General features: G+C 35.3%; 1 long non-coding RNA gene across 1 annotated transcript; it reads right to left on the bottom strand.

The window, feature by feature from the left end:
- Positions 1-785: 785 nt before the first annotated feature.
- LOC124896003 lies at positions 786-2,340 on the bottom strand. Its single transcript, XR_007052334.1, has 3 exons — positions 2,061-2,340; positions 1,867-1,969; positions 786-822 (listed from the first exon to the last, which is right to left on the bottom strand). It is a non-coding gene; the product is annotated as an uncharacterized LOC124896003 (long non-coding RNA).
- Positions 2,341-19,380: the final 17,040 nt, after the last annotated feature.

Below are 19,380 nucleotides of genomic sequence, written 5' to 3'. Positions count from 1 at the left end.
TCTCTCTTTTTTCATGAAATATATTATGCTAATATAAGATGTTCCCCTGGAGTTCCAACTCATGCTCCACTTTTTTTTATATACAGTCTCTCAATATATTTTTTATAAATCGTGACTCTCAACTCTTAATTTGTCACACTCACCAATAAACCTAAATTTCATAAGAATGCTCCCACCATCCCACTTTGGTCGTCTATCATGGACTCCAGGAACCCCACACCCCCAAAAATAAATAAATATCTTTATTTATTTCACAACCTTAGCTAGTACATATAACTTAGAAAAAAGTTCACATCTCAAGTATCCAAAAGGTGTAATTTACAAGCCTACGAGTAATCAAACCAACAATGGATCCACCAGTGACACATCAACAATTAACAGCCCATATCCACTTATTCTGTTGGGTGCAATTCCCCAAAAGCTATGCTCAATAAACAGGAGCTTGTTACCAGCAAATCTACATCGACATCCTCATACAAAGTTAACTTAGAAGACAGAATACAACAGAACTACGTTGCATATAGTAAACCTGAATATAATAGGGCCTTGACATCCTCATACAAAGTTAACTTAGACGATAGAATATAGCAGAACCATGTTCCATATAGTAAACCTGAAAATAAATAGGGCCTTGACTAACAACAAAAATAATTACCAAGGCAGAAGTCACAAAGTAATTTGAACCATTTCATACCTTTGGAGGTTTGGATGGATAATCAGGAGAAAAATGAATAGTAACTAAAAATACACCACCAGTATAAGGGCTGTCCGGGGGACCCATAATTGTGGCCTGCCAATGAAATATGTCCCCTCTAAAGGGCCCTGTTATCATATCATACAAAGTCAAGAAAGATAATAACAGTCAATGATCAATCATATAGTATGTATTGTAAAGATGCAATACTACTTAAACACCTTATTAAAGAATTAACCAAAGGTCCTAGGCCATAACTAAATAGATTTACAAGGTACTCTAGTGGAATATCTCCATAGGACTAAAACAGTTACAGAATCAGCTAGCAACAAGAATAACATTTCAAGGAAATTAGAAAGAACTATGATGAGTAGAATGCACTGGGAGGGATGACTATGTAGAGAAACAATTCTCACTGAAAAACAGGCAGGAGTTACTTTTTATTGCAAGCTTTCAATATGAATAATATAGATCTCCATCACCACATGAGGAGAACAAAATAGAAGGTGGGAGGAATACATGATGAGTGAATGATATCTATACAACAAAGGAACACTTTCAATTGCATTAAGAAGAAGAAGTTATCCAATTTCTTTTGGAATCTGGTAGTGCAAAATTCTGCATTGTTATATAGGTTATGTCAAGAGAAACCATTACATCAAACCCTTATGTATAAACCTTTTTACTCCTTTTCAAGAGGAATCAACACTTCTCTATGTATTTAAAAATTAAATAGTAAACAAATACAATGGAATACATTACTGATAAAATGGAATCTCTACAGAAATGCTTTCCAATCTTCATTAAAGTGCATAGAGGATTAGTAATATTGAGATTAATTTTGAAATTAGTTCCGCGGAGATAGTTTCTTATCTATTATTTGGTCTAGTGTATTCAAGGACAACAATCAAATGTTCTCTAAGGAGAATAAAAATCCAAAATCCCCAAAAATCAGGTTAGAGTCGTAGAAGAACACAATAACCTTAAAATCCCCAAATTGAAGCAATTGAAGTGCAAATTTGAGAGTAATTGAACTGCAAATTCAGTATGACTTTCCAAAAAAAATTGAGAGCTAAAATTTGGTCTCACTTTCCGACACTAAGAGAAATTGAAGTGTGCAAATTTGGTAAGAAATTAAAGTACAAATCAGATATGGTTTATCTTTAACTCACCAAATTGCAATTCTATAGTCGTCCTGAAGCTCACTACGCCACAACTCACTACAGTTGGTCCAATTCAAGGATACAAATTGCAGTTATGTTCGTCCAGATATCCCTGGCACAAGTAAATCAAAGCTATGCGGTAATTATTTGTTCTTATGTGACCAAACAAACACTGTATTTCTTTAACGCTAACCAAACGACACCTAAATGTTTGCGGGAGAAAAAAGAACTTATTGATAATGAACAGCAGAAATTTCTTGGAAAAACACTCCACAGCGTCGATACAGCATCACCGACAGATCTCAGTAACAGATCGTCGATCTCCACTGCGTCTCCACAAGATGTAGCAATTGTAGCGAATGTAGCAGTGTAGTAGGTTTAAGCAATTGTATCAAGTTTAAAAGTTTCATTAAAATGTTTTTTTCGTACTTAATAAAATTTATCTGAAAATAGAAGGAATAAAATAAGCATTGCTATAGCTTATTTTATTCATCTATTGCAATGCTTAATGTCAAAAGTGATGTTATGTGTTAAATTATAACTAACAGAACAATTATTTTTGGAAACACTTGAAACTTTTATAATAGACTACTTAATGCAACACTTTGTTAATCGTCGTTAGAAAGTTCATTGACATAGGGGTAATTTGTAGTAGTACGTTTTCGGACTCGAACCCATTGTCCAAACTAGGACATTAATTTAATGCAACATTTGGGACTCGAACACATTTAGCCAATAAAGCCCCAAGGCTACAATTTAAATCAATATATGGCCATTAAGGCCTATATAGATTCATTCATCAACCATTATCATTTTTATGCCAATGCCTTAGTTCAAAACACAATTCAAACCTATGACAAAATCATTCTTATTGACAATTTCACAAATAGGTTGAGGGCATGCCATTATCAAAGCCAATATCTTAAAAAATTAGGGTCAAACCATGACCTCTCAATTAAATCACCTTTTACCATGCATCTACATATGAAAAAACAAAATTGAAACATGTATGATCATAATTTAAACCATGGAAAACAATATTCAACAATATGCATTCAAACCCCTTAACCTTGGTTTCAAAACCACCATTAATGACTCATGAATATTGCTTTAAACATATGTTTCTTTAAACTAAAAATGAGTTAAGATTCACATACTTGAATTACAAAGATTCACAGAGAGAATTTGACTTTTGAACCCTGAGATGACCACTTTGGAGAAACTCTAGCCAATCTTGCTTGAAAGGATTTTGAGAGAGTAAAGATGTAATGACCTGAAATCTCATCCCGAGATGTCACACGGTGCTTAAGGCTACAAGTAGTCCCAATCTAAGCCTTAGAGCCTGTTACTAAGTTTAGAACTTACTCTAACGACAAATAGAGCAAAGGTACTGTCATATCATATCTCAACTAAAATAACAAAGGTATACTGCCTGAATAGCACAATACTGAAAAGTCTAAAACTCCACTGTTCGTCTAGTCTGACAAAACCTCTACTACTCAAACTAGAGAGCCATTGGGACAGACCCCCAACTGACTCGAACTGATCTAAAAGTAATACTCAAAATACTATGAAAGAGGAAAAAGCTACAGATGTAGGTCCTCAAACAATGAGGACTCACCAGGGATAAAGATGTAATGAGATGCTCGGAGATCACATCGCTACTGAGATTGAGCACCTGAACCTACATTATGAGACAATGTAGCACACAGACGTATATGTGGATCAGTACTTTGAGGATGTACTGAGTATATGAGGGTGTATGCAATAATTAAAAACAACAATATCATCAATCTTTTATAGAAATCATGCATGCTGATATAACTGACTCACATAGCTTGAATAACTCAAATATGTAAATCTTGTAAATTACGAATAATGGAACATATAGTATAAATCTCGTGAGTCAATACACTTGGTTTTGAAAATCTGTATTTCTAGTCTCTTCTCAAAACATATAGACTAAGTAGTAAAGTGCTCTCCTCTGTATCTGAAATCTAAGACTGTAACTTGGACACTGAAATCTCAAGTAAAATAATATTTGAATAAGCTTGTGAGCCTTTACACTCATTATCTAAAAATCTTTACTGACTAGGATATCTTTCAAAACTTTAGGGAAAATACGTAAAAGCTATTTAATTACTTTTACTAGAAGGGAGGTTCTCTTAACTGACTTACACCATGCGAGCTACATGGAGTCCAACATTTTGTCCTCCTAAGGAAGAAACCTCATATTGGGGAGAGGCGTAATACTCTTTCCAAGGAGTATAACCTCAACTCAGTGATCACTATCTCGGCCTCAGGCCCAAAAGTCTCAATCCTATGGTGTCACATAGTTTTAGGGTATAAAACCATAGTAACTTACCCAACTCGGTGATAAATACTACTCCCTTTAGGTAGCTATGCTCATCTCATGGAAATCCACATTAAAATAATCTCATGGTTTACAATGAAACTAACAACAAAGAAATCTGCAATATTATTCAGTGAAGTAGATTTCAAATCTATTATGACCATCAAAGTCAAACTTTCTCAAAAATCTCAAAATAATCAATTCATGGGTGCTTATAGAACAAAAGTTCTCAAAAATCATAATCTCAATTAGGGCTTAATGACCCATATATCAATCTCAGGTTATAACATTTCAAAATTCATACTTGATATCACAAAGATTCATATATCATATAAAAATCTGGAAATTTCCATAATATGCATTGTAATCTCAACATACTCATGTACTTCAATTTCTAAAACATTAGAATCATTTTAAATCTAAAAAATAACAACATAGGGTATAAACCCATACTTTAATTCCATAAGAAAACATGTAGAACCATATATCTTAGTAATTAAAACAACTTTTGGGTACAAGGACGAAATGATTGTCTTTGTTCAAACCTCATATACCTTAGATTATGAATTTAGATGAACAAGCTTTCTTGAGACTCTTTTTCGTACTCTTTAGTAAGGGTTCTTGAAGCATTTGACTTAGGAACCTTGAATCTTAAATTAATTTGCAACAACTATGGTGAAATCTTAGAGAAGGAATTGGGTCTTGCTCTTGAGGGTTAATCTTGAGAGAAAATCCTAGTTCTTGATGCTTTGGATGAATCTGAAGTACTATGCTTCGTTTTGATATATCTAGGTGTTAAAAGGGGTGGAAAAAGATCAAAAAGCCTTTTTAAAAATGGCTTTAAATTATTGAATGGGATCTGCGACAACTCATGCGATGGTCCGTCGCTAGCTCGACCGTCCGTCGGCCTGACCATCGTACTTGGACCAGAATAGGTACTTACTACCTTAGTTGTGATGGCTTGGGTGATGGTCCATCACTAGCTCAACGGTCTGTTAGCCTGGCCGTCGCACTTGGGCCAGATAGGGGCATACTGCCTTAGTTGCAACGGCTTGGGCGACGGTTCATCGCTAGCTCGACAATCTGTCAGCCTGACCATCGTACTTGGTTAATGAATAAGTTCTCTACCTCAGTTGTGATGGCTAGAGAGACAGTTTGTCGCTTACACGATGGTCCGTCGGCCTGCCCGTCGCTCCTAGGCAATTCGAACAGTTATCTGTAAAACGTCCATATCTTTCTACTCTGAAATTAGATTTTGGCAAAATGGGTAGTTGGAAAGCTAATTCAATTTTCCACAAGATAAAAATTCAAAATTAGGGAGATTCTACATGGATTAAAAATTACTCACTTAGGAAGTCATACCTTAATCTTTTGGATACTAAATTAGACTTAAAGAAAGTTCAGAATATTACAATATCTCCCTCTTGGGAACATTCATCCTCGAATGTCACTAGTTAGGATAAGAATACATAGGATGAACGGAATAAATAAATGGCTTAACTGACTCTATATCATTCTAAGCTTTTGATTACTTCAGAAAATGCATGAACTCATAGAGAAGACAATTATTGCTGAATACACATGATTAGAAAGGAACTGAATTAAGGAAGAGTAGTACCTTCGGCTAAATATAAGTTTATGGAGAAGAGATGAGGGTACTTGGCTCGCATATCTGCTTTGGCTTCCCAAGTAGCACCCTCAACTGACTGGTTTTGCCAAAGAACTTTGACCAAGGGAACCTATTTGTTCCTTAGCCTATGGATCTGATAGTCTAGAATTTTGACTCTTTTTGTAAGAAAGACTGGTCTGAATATCTGAGCTCTCTGAAGGATATACTATAATGGAATCACCGATGCACATTTCAAGCATAGAAACGTGAAAGACGAGATGAACAACAGACGAATCTGCGGGCAACTCAACCTTATAAGCCACTTTCCCAACACGACTTAGAATTCTATAAGGGATAATATAACGGGGACTAAGCTTCCCTTTTTACCCAAACCTTTTCACCCTTTTCATGGGTGAAATCTTTAGATATACTAAGTCATCGACTTTGAATTCAAGATTTCTTCTTCTCACATTTATATATGACTTATGACGACTTTGGGCTGTCTTCAACCATTCTCTAATCAACTTCACCTTCTCCATAGCCTCAAACACTGCATCAGGTCTAATTAAAGCAGTGTTACCCCCTTTAAACCAACCTATGGGTGATCTACATCTCCTCCCATAAAGAGCCTAAAACGGGACCATCTGGATGCTAGAGTGGTAACTATTATTATAAGTAAACTCAATCAATGGCAAATGCTTATCCCAACTACCTTTGAAATCAAGAGCATATGCCCTTAGCATATCTTTTAAAGTCGGAATGGTCCTTTCAGCCTGACCATCTATTTGCGGATGAAAAACGAAAAAAAGATGCACTTGGGTACCAAGACCCTTCTGAAAAGCTCTTTAAAACTAGGAAGTAAATTGAGTACCGCTATCTGAGATAATAGACAAAGGAACTCCATGCAATCTGACTAACTCTCAGATATACAATCTAGCATAATCCTCAGCTGTATAAGATATATGCACTGGCAGGAAATGCGCTTAGTTAACCTGTCTACAACAACCCAAATAGAATCATGACGACGTTGCGAAAGAGGTAAACCAATAAAAAAATCCACGTTCACATCTTCCCACTTCCAAGTGGGTATACCAAATTCTTGCATTACACCATCAGGTCATTGGTGCTCCACCTTAACCTATTGGCAAGTTGCACATTTTACCATAAACTCTACTATATCTCTCTTCATACCCTTCCACCAATTGATTTCCCATAAGTTGCGGTACATCTTGGTAGCGTCAGGATGAATAGAATATCACGCGCCATGGGATTCAACCATAATTCTCTACCTCAAATCATCAACACCAGGAGCACACAATCTATCCTGAAACCTCAACACACCTTCTCCTCCTGGGGAGAAAACCTCTACTTTTGGGTCCTTAATTGACTCCTTCAGTTTGACCAAACTAGGATCCATGTCTTGCCTTTCCTTCACTTCCAAAACTAAAGAGGATTCAGAACTACTCTAAACCCAAACACTACCTTCAGCTGAATCAAGCAACCTAAGACCTAATCTATCCAAATGATGAACTTCACGAGCTAACTCTTTCTTATCCTTATCCACATGATCCACACTGCCCATAGACAACCTACTAAGGGCATCTGCCGCTATATTGGCCTTGCCTGGATAATACAACATACTGATATCATAATATTTTAGCAACTCTAACCATCTCCTCTGTTTGAGATTCAACTCCCTCTAAGTAAACATATACTGTAAGATTTTATGGTCAGTAAACATATCCACATGAACACCATACAGATAGTGTCTCCAAACTTTGAACGTAAAAACCACATTAGCTAATTCAAGATCATGGGTCGGGCAATTCTTTTCATGAGGCTTCAACTGTATAAAGTCATACGTTATAACCTTACCTCTCTGCATCAACACACAATCCAAACCAACTCTAGAGGCATCATAGTATACCATAAAACCATTTGTACCATCAGCAAAGTCAACACAGGAGTGGAAGTGAGTCGATTTTTCAACTCCAGAAAACTCTTCTCACAAGAATCTGACCAAATGAACTTAACTTTCTCTTGGGTCAATCGGGTTAAGGGAGACGCAATAGTTGAGAAACCTTCAACAAAATTGTGGTAATAGCCAGCTAGACCTAAGAAACTTCTAAGAGATCTTTGAGTTGCTCTTTCAACTCTTTAAAATCTGCGGGTGCCATACGATATGGAGGAATATTAATAGGTTGTGTATCATGAATAAGGTCAATCTCGAACTTTATCTCTCTATCGGGAGGTACCCCTGGAGATCTTCCAGGAAAATATCAGGAAACTCATAAACTATATTGACCGGCTGCATAGTTGAAGCCTTAGACTTAGTGTCTTTAACTCAAACTAGATGATATATACAACCTTTGGATATTAGGTTTTTGGATTTGAGATAAGATATAAAATGACTCTTGGGAGATACAGAACTCCCGGTCCACTCGAATACTGGCTCATCAGGAAACTAAAACTTAACCACGCGGTACGACAGTCTATAGGTGCATAATAGGAATGAAGCCAATCCATACCCAGAATAAGATCAAAATTGACCATATCTAACTCTATTAAATCAGAAAATATGACCTTATGAAGAACGTTGCTTAGCAATGACTGACTCTTCTACTGGGGTGGAAACCAGGATAAGCTTAGGGATCTTTTTGAAACTCATATAAACTCCTCTATATTCACTTACCTCATCTCAAGTGGGAAGAGCTTTTCCAGGAAAGCATCCTAAAACACCTTCCAAGTCATAGGAGCAACATTCTCCCCTCTATTCTTCCTTCATGCCACAACCCAGCCATAAGCAGTATCTTTCAGCCTATAAGAGGCCAACTCTACACTGTCTTCTTTAGAAATATACATGACTTAGGTGATATTCTTCACCTCCGCAAGATACAATTATGGATCCTCACCTACCTTCAAACCATAGAACTCTGGCAGATTTATCCTCATGCAATCTCAAACCTACTGCAGCTAAATCACCTTCTTGCTGGCATGGAACTATAGCCTAGTTATTGGCCAGAATGGTAGCAGTGACTTCCTAGGTTAACACCTAAAAAGATGCCCAAAACTCAGCATAAGACACATTTTCATTAAAAGGATCAGTAGGATGAGGTTGCTCGTTAATATTTATGCGGGCTCGATGAGAAAGAATTTTCTATCATAAAAGAGCACGAATTAATAGCAAAGGGAGACAACTATAAGCACAATGGATTATGAAGAAAAGAGATGACTTTTTCCTAAGATGTCTTATAGCCTCTTGCTCATAGATGTGGCACGCTACACATCGATGATCATGACTCTACATAACGTGGCTTATCAGACTCTCTTGGACTCTTTAAACCTTAGGATTTGATACCAAATTTGTAACGACCCAAAATTTTATCCCGAGACGTCACACGATACTTAAGGCTACATGCAACCCTAAGCTAACCCTTAGAGCCTGCTACTAAGTTTAGAACTTACTGTAACGACAAACAGAGCAAAACAAAGGTACTGTCATATCATATCTCAACTGAAATAACAAAGGAATACTGTCTGATTAGCACAATACTGAAAATTCTAAAACTCCCCTGATCGTCTAGTTTGACAAAGCCTCTACTACTCAAACTAGAGAGCCATTGGGACAGAACCCCAACTGACTCGAACTAATCTAAAAGTAATACTAAAAATACTATGAAAATGGAAAAAGCTGCAGATATAGGTCCTCGAACCGTGAGAACTCACCAAGGATAAAGATGTAGATGAGATGCTCGGAGATCACTATCGCTGCTGAGATTGAGCACCTAAACCAACATTATGAGATAATGTAGCACACACACGTATATGTGGATCAGTACTTTGAGGATATACTGAATATATGGGGGTGTATGCAGTAATTAAAAACAACAATATCATCAATTTTATATAGAAATCATGCATGCTGATATAACTGACTCACATAACTTGAATAACTCAAAAATATAAATCTCGTAAATTACGAATAATGGAACGTATAGTATAAATCTCGTGAGTAAATATACTTGGTTCTAAAAATCTATATTTCTAGTCTCTTCTTAAAACATATAGACTAAGTAGTAAAGTGCTCTCCTGAAAGCCAAGACTGTAACTTGAAAACTAAAATCTCAAGTAAAATAATATTTGAATAATCTTGTGAGCCTTTACACTCATTATCTAAAAATCTTTACTGACTAGGATATCTTTCAAAACTTTAGGGAAAATACTTAAAAGCTATTTAATTACTTTTGCTAAAAGAGAGGTTCTCTTAACCGACATACACCATGTGAGCTACATGGAGTCCAATATTTTTTCCTCCTAAAGAAGAAACCTCATGTTGGGGAGAGACGTCATACTCTTTCCAGGGAGCATAACCTTAAATCAGTGATCACTATCTCGACCTCAGGCCCAAAAGTCTCAATCCTACGGTGTTACGTAGTTTTAGGGTACGAAACTGTAGTGAATTATTCAACTCGATGCTGAATACTACTCCCTTTAGTTAGTTATGCTCATCTCATAGAAATCCACATTAAAATAATCTCATGGCTTACAATTAACCAACAATAATGAAATCTGCAATATCATTCAGTGAAGTAGATTTCAAATCTATTATGACCATCAAAGTCAAACTTTCTCAAAAATCTCAAAATAATCATTTCATGGGTTCTTATAGCACAAAAGTTCTCAAAAATCATATTCTCAATTAGGGCTTAGTGACCCATATATCAATCTCAGGTTATAATATTTCAAAATTCATACTTGATATCACAAAGATTCATAGATCATATAAAATCTGAAAATTTTTGTAATATGCATTATAATCTCAACATACTCATTTACTTCCATTTCTAAAACATTAGAATCATTTTAAATCTCAATAATAATAATAACATAGGGTATAAACCCATACTTTAATTTCATAAGAAAATATGTATAACCATATATCTTTGTAATTAAAATAAGTTTTAGGCACAAGGACGAAAGGATTGTCCTTATTCAAACCCCATATACTTTAGATTATGAATTTAGATGAACAAGATTACTTGCGACTTTTTTTCTAACTCTTGAGTGAGGGTTCTTGAAGCTTTTGACTTGGGAACCTTGAATCTTAAATTAATTTGCAATAACTATGGTGAAATCTTGGAGAAGGAATTGGGTCTTCCACTTGAGGGTTAATCTTGAGAGAAAACCCTAGTTCTTGATGCTTTGGATGAATCTGAAGTTATATGCTTCATTTTGATATATCTGGGTCTTAAAAAGGGTGGAAAAGGACCAAAAAATCCTTTAGAAATAGCTTTAAATTATTAAACGGGATCTTTGATGGTCCGTCGCTAGCTCGATGGTCCGTCAGCCTGACCGTTGTACTTGGCTAGTGAATGAGTTCTCTTTCTTAGTTGTGATGGCTAGAGCGATGGTCCTTCGCTCACACGATGGTCCTTTGGCCTGCTCGTTGCTCCTGGGTAGTTTAAATAGTTCTCTGTAAAACGTCCATATCTTTCTACTCCGACATCGGATTTTGGTGAACTGGGTATTGTTGGAAAGATAATTCAATTTACCACATGATAAAAAGTCAAGATTAGGGAAATTATACATGGCTTAAACATTACTCACTTAGGAATTCATCTCTTAATCTTTTGGAGACTAAATTAAACTTAAAGAAAGTTCAGGATATTACAAAAAAGGATGTTCAATCTTGTAAAGTATGGAATGAATACCCCACAAGTGTTTTATGGATGTGGGTTCTTAAGGGTTTTAAGTGGGAAATGTCCAAAGTACCCCTATCTTAAAGCTTAATAAGGTTGTATGTGGTTATGAGTCGACCCCTTAACTTATCACTACAATATACGACTCATACCCTTGAGTCATTACCAAGATAATGAGTTGGACACATATACACTATCCACCTTATGATATAATTTATAATTGTGCTCTACTTGGTTATGTTCTTGCAATATATGAGACATGTATATTAGAATTGTTAGTGCAAGCGGTGTGGGCTACCATTGTGGGATATTTTCTGATTGCAGGTGACATTCCCTTAGTATATATTTTGTATGCTTTATTTTCTAATTTGTTCGGTTGGCCTATGATATCTACCGAGTACAAGTTGACCGTACTCACGCCTACTACGCCCTTTCGATGCAGATCCTAGTTTGAGTGTGTCCCAGCTTGCTTGATTCAAGCAACATTTAGTGTTTTCAAGGTAGTGGTTGAATTTTAGGCATTCAAATATATTCTACTACTTTTCTTATAGACTATGTCCTTACTTTTATTTTTGAGATAGAGTTTCCCTTGTATTTGGATATCTTATGTATTTCTTTTGGATTTAAGTTGTACTAGTTACGTTCTTATACGATTGACATCGGGTTTTAGGAATTATGACTGTATTATTTATGTTGTACTCTTCCATATTTATCATACTTATGTGGTTCGTCTTCATTCTAGAAGCCTTACCTTGGGGGTATTTCTTTCTTTCCCATTTGTGTAACAGTTTTGGTGATAGGCTCACTGTCAAGGTTCACTGCGATGAATGCTATCATGACCCTTATATTTTTGGGTCGTGACAAATCAGTATTAGAGCTAGGTTACCAGGTACATAAGGCATAAAACACATTACTTTAATAAGTTTTACCCTTTGCAATCTACGTTGGATCAGCAACCTAGTGTACCGGAATTTCTAAGCCCAAAACGGACATCGATAGGGTGCTGGGGATTCATTCTAAATTTGATATACACAAACATACTATGTAACCATACTAAATTCCATACTCCAATCTCAATGGTGATATCAAAATTTTGAAAAAACATCATTTCAACAAAGTCAACCCCCCAAAACCAAAATCACAGTTTTCCTAACTGAGGGTCTAAATGAGATTTTTAAGCTATAAAACTACACCAACCATGTTACCACCCTAAATTCAATATTCTGAATCTGCTAGTCCATTCATCCATCCGTTACATGGATCAAAATATAACCACAAAAGTCCAAAGTAAGGCTTTCAAAGCTACCAAAAACCATAATATTGCATAAATGGTACGAAAATGCATAGGGAACCATGCCAATCACCCCACACCCCACACCCCAAAAATACCAGGATGAAACTATGAGGAGGGATAAAATAGTCAAATCACACAAAATCAGAAATTTCACATATTTCATCAAAATTCAAGTCGTTACATGGACAGAGAATGAACAGACATATCAACAACAATATCAACGACCACAACTACATTGTTGAAGTGAAAGAGAACTGAGAGGAGGCTGAGAGAGAAAAAATAGAAATCTAGAAAGACCTATTCTAAAGGTTTTTCTTATTGTTTGACTTTTCTAATTAGGGATTTGAATTATTAAAATCTTAAACTAAATGGTGATGTCAGACGTGCATTTATTTAGTAAAACAAAATAAAAAATTTAAAATTAAAATATTAAAAAAATTGTTAGCCGAGTCGAACCTGCGAACATGGACAAATAGAGAAATTTTTTTAACTCCCTTTGCTATTGTGATATAATTTTGGCTTGGGCTAAGGGGGTTCAACATTAAATATATACACAAAAGTCAAAAATTTTATCCTATATATAGCGTAATTTTCCAACAAAGTAGGTTTGGATGAACCTCCTAGGCTTCATGTAGATCTATCCCTGCTTATGGACTGTACTGCTAACCGTCACTTTATACAAAAAAAACATTCTAGAAACCAATGACGGATGAGATGACAAAATGTCGATCTGGTAACGGACCATCACACTAACCATCATTTAAGGACCAAAAGTAAATATTTGGAAAACAATGACGATCTAGTTAACTTAATGTGACACTATGATGAATCATCATATTAAATATCATAAATCAATGCATTCATACAGACCATTCAAAATGAATGATGAACCATCAAGTAAGTGGCACTCCCTACACTTTGAATATCGGGGTACCCAGTTAAATTTTCTAATTCACTATCAAAATCTGATTTCTCAGGTCATGATGACACCTACTATAATCCACTAGTAGGTAAGCCAATACCATAATCTAGAACAACTAGTAAAAAACTATCACGAGAAATGAATGAAAATAGTAGAAGTAAATATAAATAAAATACTAATATAGGATGCAACCCCAAGACTTGGTGAAGTTAGTACAAAATCTCTCTGAATTCAAAATAGAGATCAACCTAATCAATATGAGGGAGAGCAGGAATAGGCCGAGCTCACCCTAAATCTCCGATCCATAGATGCTCCGCACTATTCATACATCAACAGCGAGAACACAAACTATGATCTGGAAACTGCAGAAGTACAATATGAGTACCAAACAGATGGTACTTAGTAGGAATAGGCCATCTGAGCTCCAAAGATAATGCAAGCATAAATAAAACGTTAGGTAGAAATGTAACTACATACTACTATCCAAGAAACTAAGCATGATAAAACTAGTGGGGTAATAAGGATAAAATATTCTATTTTAATAATAATCAGGGTATAAAGTGCAAAACTGTATATTACTAGTTAACACACAGAGGAAGAGTGAAAGAAAGTTATATAATAGTATACAATGCCAATAATACACAAATGGAAAGAATAGACAAGGAAGAGAGGAATATGCAGTGATAACATACATACACACACACACACATATTGTAGGACTACTAAAGGTAATGACCTAAGGTAACAACATAACATCTCAAGGAATCCTAACCAAGTAGGAAAGTTAGTGCTGGCATAATTAGGGCCCCTAACCATGAGATAACAATTAATAATGTAATTTCCAATAAAAATAAAAGGTATCAAAATCATACCAACAATCTCAGGTACCAGTCCATAATCAACCTACCGCGAACTAACCATGCTAACAACAAGAAAGTAATCAACTAATCTGAACAAACAATACCTAATTGGGCCTCCGTACGCCGAAAAGGTTCTAGTAACACTCAACAACCAGGAATCATAACTTATACCTATACAACCCCTTATAAGGCCGATAGATATAAGCACCAAACAACTATACTAGTGATAGGTAATGCATATGAATGAATGAATGTACCAAAATAAAAAGAAAACCATGTCCAAACTAACTGCCATAATGCAATAAGTGCATATACCACCTCCATATCAGTAGCTCACAAAGAAAGGACCTACGATGCCACTCTTTTTGGCACAACGGGTCACAGATGAAGGGGCCCCTAGGGGATTTAAAAATATCTCTATACACTATCTGATCACAATCCAAGACTTCCAATAATCATCATCATCAATATACTCCATCCAGTACCGTAGAGATGTAAATATAATAAGTGCACAAACTCAAATGATGGATAAAGTGAAAGTTTATAAATTTGTTGCTCGAGATCAACTCAGGGACTAAATCAGCATAATAGAGTACAAAAGGTTGGAATGTCTCTTGACCAAATTAAATAGTTATGGTAAAAGAGTGGATAAACCACAGATTGAAAAAAATCTCAAGTCTTATTTCCAAAATATCATTTTTAGCTTTAAAAGTTCATAAATAATTACATGAGGTGGTATGATTCCGATTATAAATAAATCTGTTTTAAAAGTGAAAAGTGGGAATTAGTCCATTTTAAAAAACAAGAGTAAGCTCATAATTTTAGTTGGAATAGTACCACTAAGTGAGAATGAATGCACCAAAAAGTATGCATGCCATCACTAGTTTCCAAACAGTACAATAATAAGTGCCTAAGTGTCCATAAACTAGAATTACACCCTTTCTAAGAGTACAATATTCACCTGGTGTCCAATTGGTATCGTAACCATGGATCGAGCCTAACAATATATAACAAACATGATCAAATATCATAATCTGGGAAACTAAACTCCAAGTCACTAAGTCATAGTAAGTATTATACAAAGGGATCCTTAACATCGAACTATGGTTAATAATCTTATAATCTAGGGTGATAAGACTCTATGGCCATAACAAATTTTTACCCTAAGGGTTAGGTCACCTTTCTATCTCCAAACTCCCTAAATAGTATAAGTCATAATACATATCCTATCATCCTTACCTAGAATACAATCTATACTATACAACATCTTATGGAGAAAAGTAGATCGAAGCCCACCTCGATGCCAAACTGAAACTTTTGAATAATCCATAAATTGTTTATCTTTGCTCCACAGTCCCAAAACACCACCATGCTATCAAAATAATAATTTGCATGTTAATAGGAGTAAAATGAGACACATATTGCTATAAAAATATTTGCATCAAAATCGAGTCAAGAATGGAGCCGCAAAACCCACAAATGAAATCCAAAATTGAATCTATCACGAGGTCCCTCAAAGGACAAGGAATGTGTCAAGGCCTAAATCAGCCTCTAAAGTCTAAGAATTTTAAAGCCTAATTCAAAGAAATACAACAAAAAAATTAATGGAATTTGATGGGTAAAAATAATGGAAAATCACCAAGAAGTATTGATCCAACTTAGCTTTGCTTCAATAGATGATTCCCCTCACTTTCCCATATCGCATGCTCTAAAAAATGGAGGAAAGTGGTTAAGCAATAAGGGAGAAAAAGGTTTAAGAAAGGTATTTATCCCTAGCAGTTATCGCTAAAGCTGTCAAATAATCACTTAAGTGGTCCTTCACGAAAATTTGGCCTTTGCTTAAGCGTTCAGTAGTCTCCTAAGCAACCTCTTCTTAAAAGATTAGGCTATTGTTAAGCTACAATGGGGCACAACACTGCCACTAAAGCGATCCCCTAGTTTCTTAAGTAACCGAAGGTCTGCTTAAGTGGTTGCACCAGTTGATGCCAGGCACCAGATTTTGCTAAGTACAAATGGACTTCGACGGGATGCTCGAGATTTGTTCTACACTCTGTGCATGAAAATAAACGATTCTACCATAACAAATTTGACATTCCAAACTCAAGGAAACCATCAAAACTATTATCTGAGGTTTTTTCAACTGAATATGGACACCACACATATAGTTCTATTATAACTAAATTCTACCCGATAGTCCAAAATGAGTCTGGATGTCTTGGGACCTGAACTAAGGTCCCCTAGCCTAAAATTAATGTTTCAAAGCTGATATCGCTTTTAGAATTCTCATCTAAGTTTGTTTACTAGGAGTTTTGGTATGAGACAAATTCCTTAATAGTGAAAGCCCCTATAAGTCTTAAATGACCTGTAGCCCCTTAGATAGTATCTAAATGTTGAAAATACCCAAAAATCAAGGAAATGACTTGGAGGGTCATTATAATATCCACTACTAAAAAGACTTTTATCCGCGAAAGTCAATGGATAGAAAGAGACTGAAAGCTTAAAAGAATGAGGTACATAACCCATATGCCCTAAACATTACTACCCAGATTATCTCTACAGAGAGACAATGCTTCCAAGGGATTTTTCTATTGGTATCCTTTTTTCAAACAACTTCCTTACTTCACATTCCAGATAACCAAAACTAAACCTCAACAACTAACTGATCTTCAACTGAATCAAGAATGGTTGATGCATATGAATCCAAACTATAACACACTATATCACACCGATACAAGCACAACCAAGCTAAAGAAAATCCAAGGCATAAATTATATGACCAAGTCTAATATTTAAATCTAACTTTCTTTTTATGTTTCAAACCTTTTATCTACTCCAAACCACATAAAATATCATTCGTCCACTGTACGCACAACCCTATCACACTATCCATAAAAGGATGGAGCAGATCCACTAAAGATTCATAATGGTAAGCATAAAAACAAGCCCATAAGGTGCTACTTAGACACAAAAATAGAGATTTTCAAAGCCTGCAATCTGTTGACAAAGCTACAACAAATTTCATTGACCCTCGAAGCTGATTGTCAGGAGTCTAAAACACCAACTCATAAAACTAAATGATCCACTCCAGGATACCCCACCAACTATGGGTGAAACCAGGCCAAGATCAACTTTAGCAAATTTTTTCTGCTGAGTTGATATTTTAAATTTCTGACGAAGACTAAAAACCATGGTCAAAACCAGAAGAAACTAACATCAAGTACCGACGGGCTATCATTCAAACATCTATAAACCATAATCTATCTGAACTGAAGAAGACCAAATAGGTAGGTAAAAAGTAAGCTTAACCAGCCTATAAATAAATACTCAACTAACACAAATCTGGAAATTGAGGCTACAACAAAGCTCTACAACTCATAGGTGAAATTTCAACACTAAGGTTGAGCTATTCGATCTCAACTACAAAGACCAATCCTATTGACGACTAAGCATCCAAATGCCAAAATCTATCATAACCCTCAAACTGCCATTCAAAAGAGTCAAAATCCTAAGACTTGAGATAATAAATCTAAGCCAACGCTAAAAACCTGAATCAACCTCACGATAAAAAATTAGGCATATCCCCATTGCTTTTAGCTATAACCAAAATTAAAATAAACCTAAAAAATAAAATCATAATGAAAACGATCGATTAAAGACACAAGCAATCAACTCCATATATGTTGGAGTACATAAAGAATCAAGAATAATCGAGAACACATCAAGGCTACAAAGAATGCTAATAGATCCAAAACTCAAACAACTCTTTAGCTTGAATTCGGCCAATCCAATACTTGATCTAATACCATGAATACCCATACACATACATCACCCATTTTCTCCACCCTTAACTTAACTGCACTAAAATCCATATCATAGAGAGAATGGAGTATCCAAATCCATACCAATACAAAGATTAAAGCTTTCATCAAAAGACAAATCCAATAACCAAAAAGGCAAGGCTTTAAAATCAACCTCAGAAATAAGCCTTTAGAATTGAATTGCTGATACCATAATATTATTGCACTTTTGATACTTAAAATAAGGAAATGATGTACGTACTCAAGTATTATTGTTAGATATGATGTGTGTTTGTATTGATTTTGCAAGAAAATAGGGTACAACTTAAAGAATGAGAATAGGGATAAAGAGTAGTTGAAAAGCTACCCAAGAGTCAACCTACTACTTATGGGTAGTACCTACGAGCTGTGAGTACCATCCGTGAGTTGATGTTCTAAAGACAAAAGTTGAATTTGATTTCCATAAGTCAACCTATGACTTGTAGATACCGGTTTTGAGTAGATGTTTTGTAGGATTAATGTTGCTCTGATTTCCATGACCCAAGGTACAACGCTGGTTGTACCCACGAATTGACCTAAAAATTATGAGTTAATACCAACTCCTATTTCCTATATTATTTTAAATAGGTTTTCTTTTATATCTATCAATACCCCTTGGATGTTTTATTATCAGTACTATGCACTTTATACACTTTTGACATTATTTTGAGTTTTGAGATACATTATTGATCTTGGAATTATTGTTCTTATTTTTTAGAGTTTACAATTAATTTAATATTTTGGATGTTTATTCTTATTCTTTGTAAGTTCATCATTATGCTTTCATCTACGAAATCAATGTTTGTTTTTACAACTATAAGTAGTTACACCCCAAAACTAGGGTTGTGGGAATCCTAATGAATTAACAAAGTAGGTTAAGAGCAAAGCCATTCTTGAATGGTTCTTTTGTCTGTTATGACATTTTCTTTGCTTTGTTTACTTTCTTAATG

This window comes from Capsicum annuum, chromosome 1, assembly GCF_002878395.1.
Source record: "Capsicum annuum cultivar UCD-10X-F1 chromosome 1, UCD10Xv1.1, whole genome shotgun sequence".
Taxonomy (NCBI): domain Eukaryota; kingdom Viridiplantae; phylum Streptophyta; class Magnoliopsida; order Solanales; family Solanaceae; genus Capsicum; species Capsicum annuum.
The sequence above is the reverse complement of the archived record's forward strand: the minus strand, read 5'-3'. Positions and strand labels throughout refer to the sequence as shown.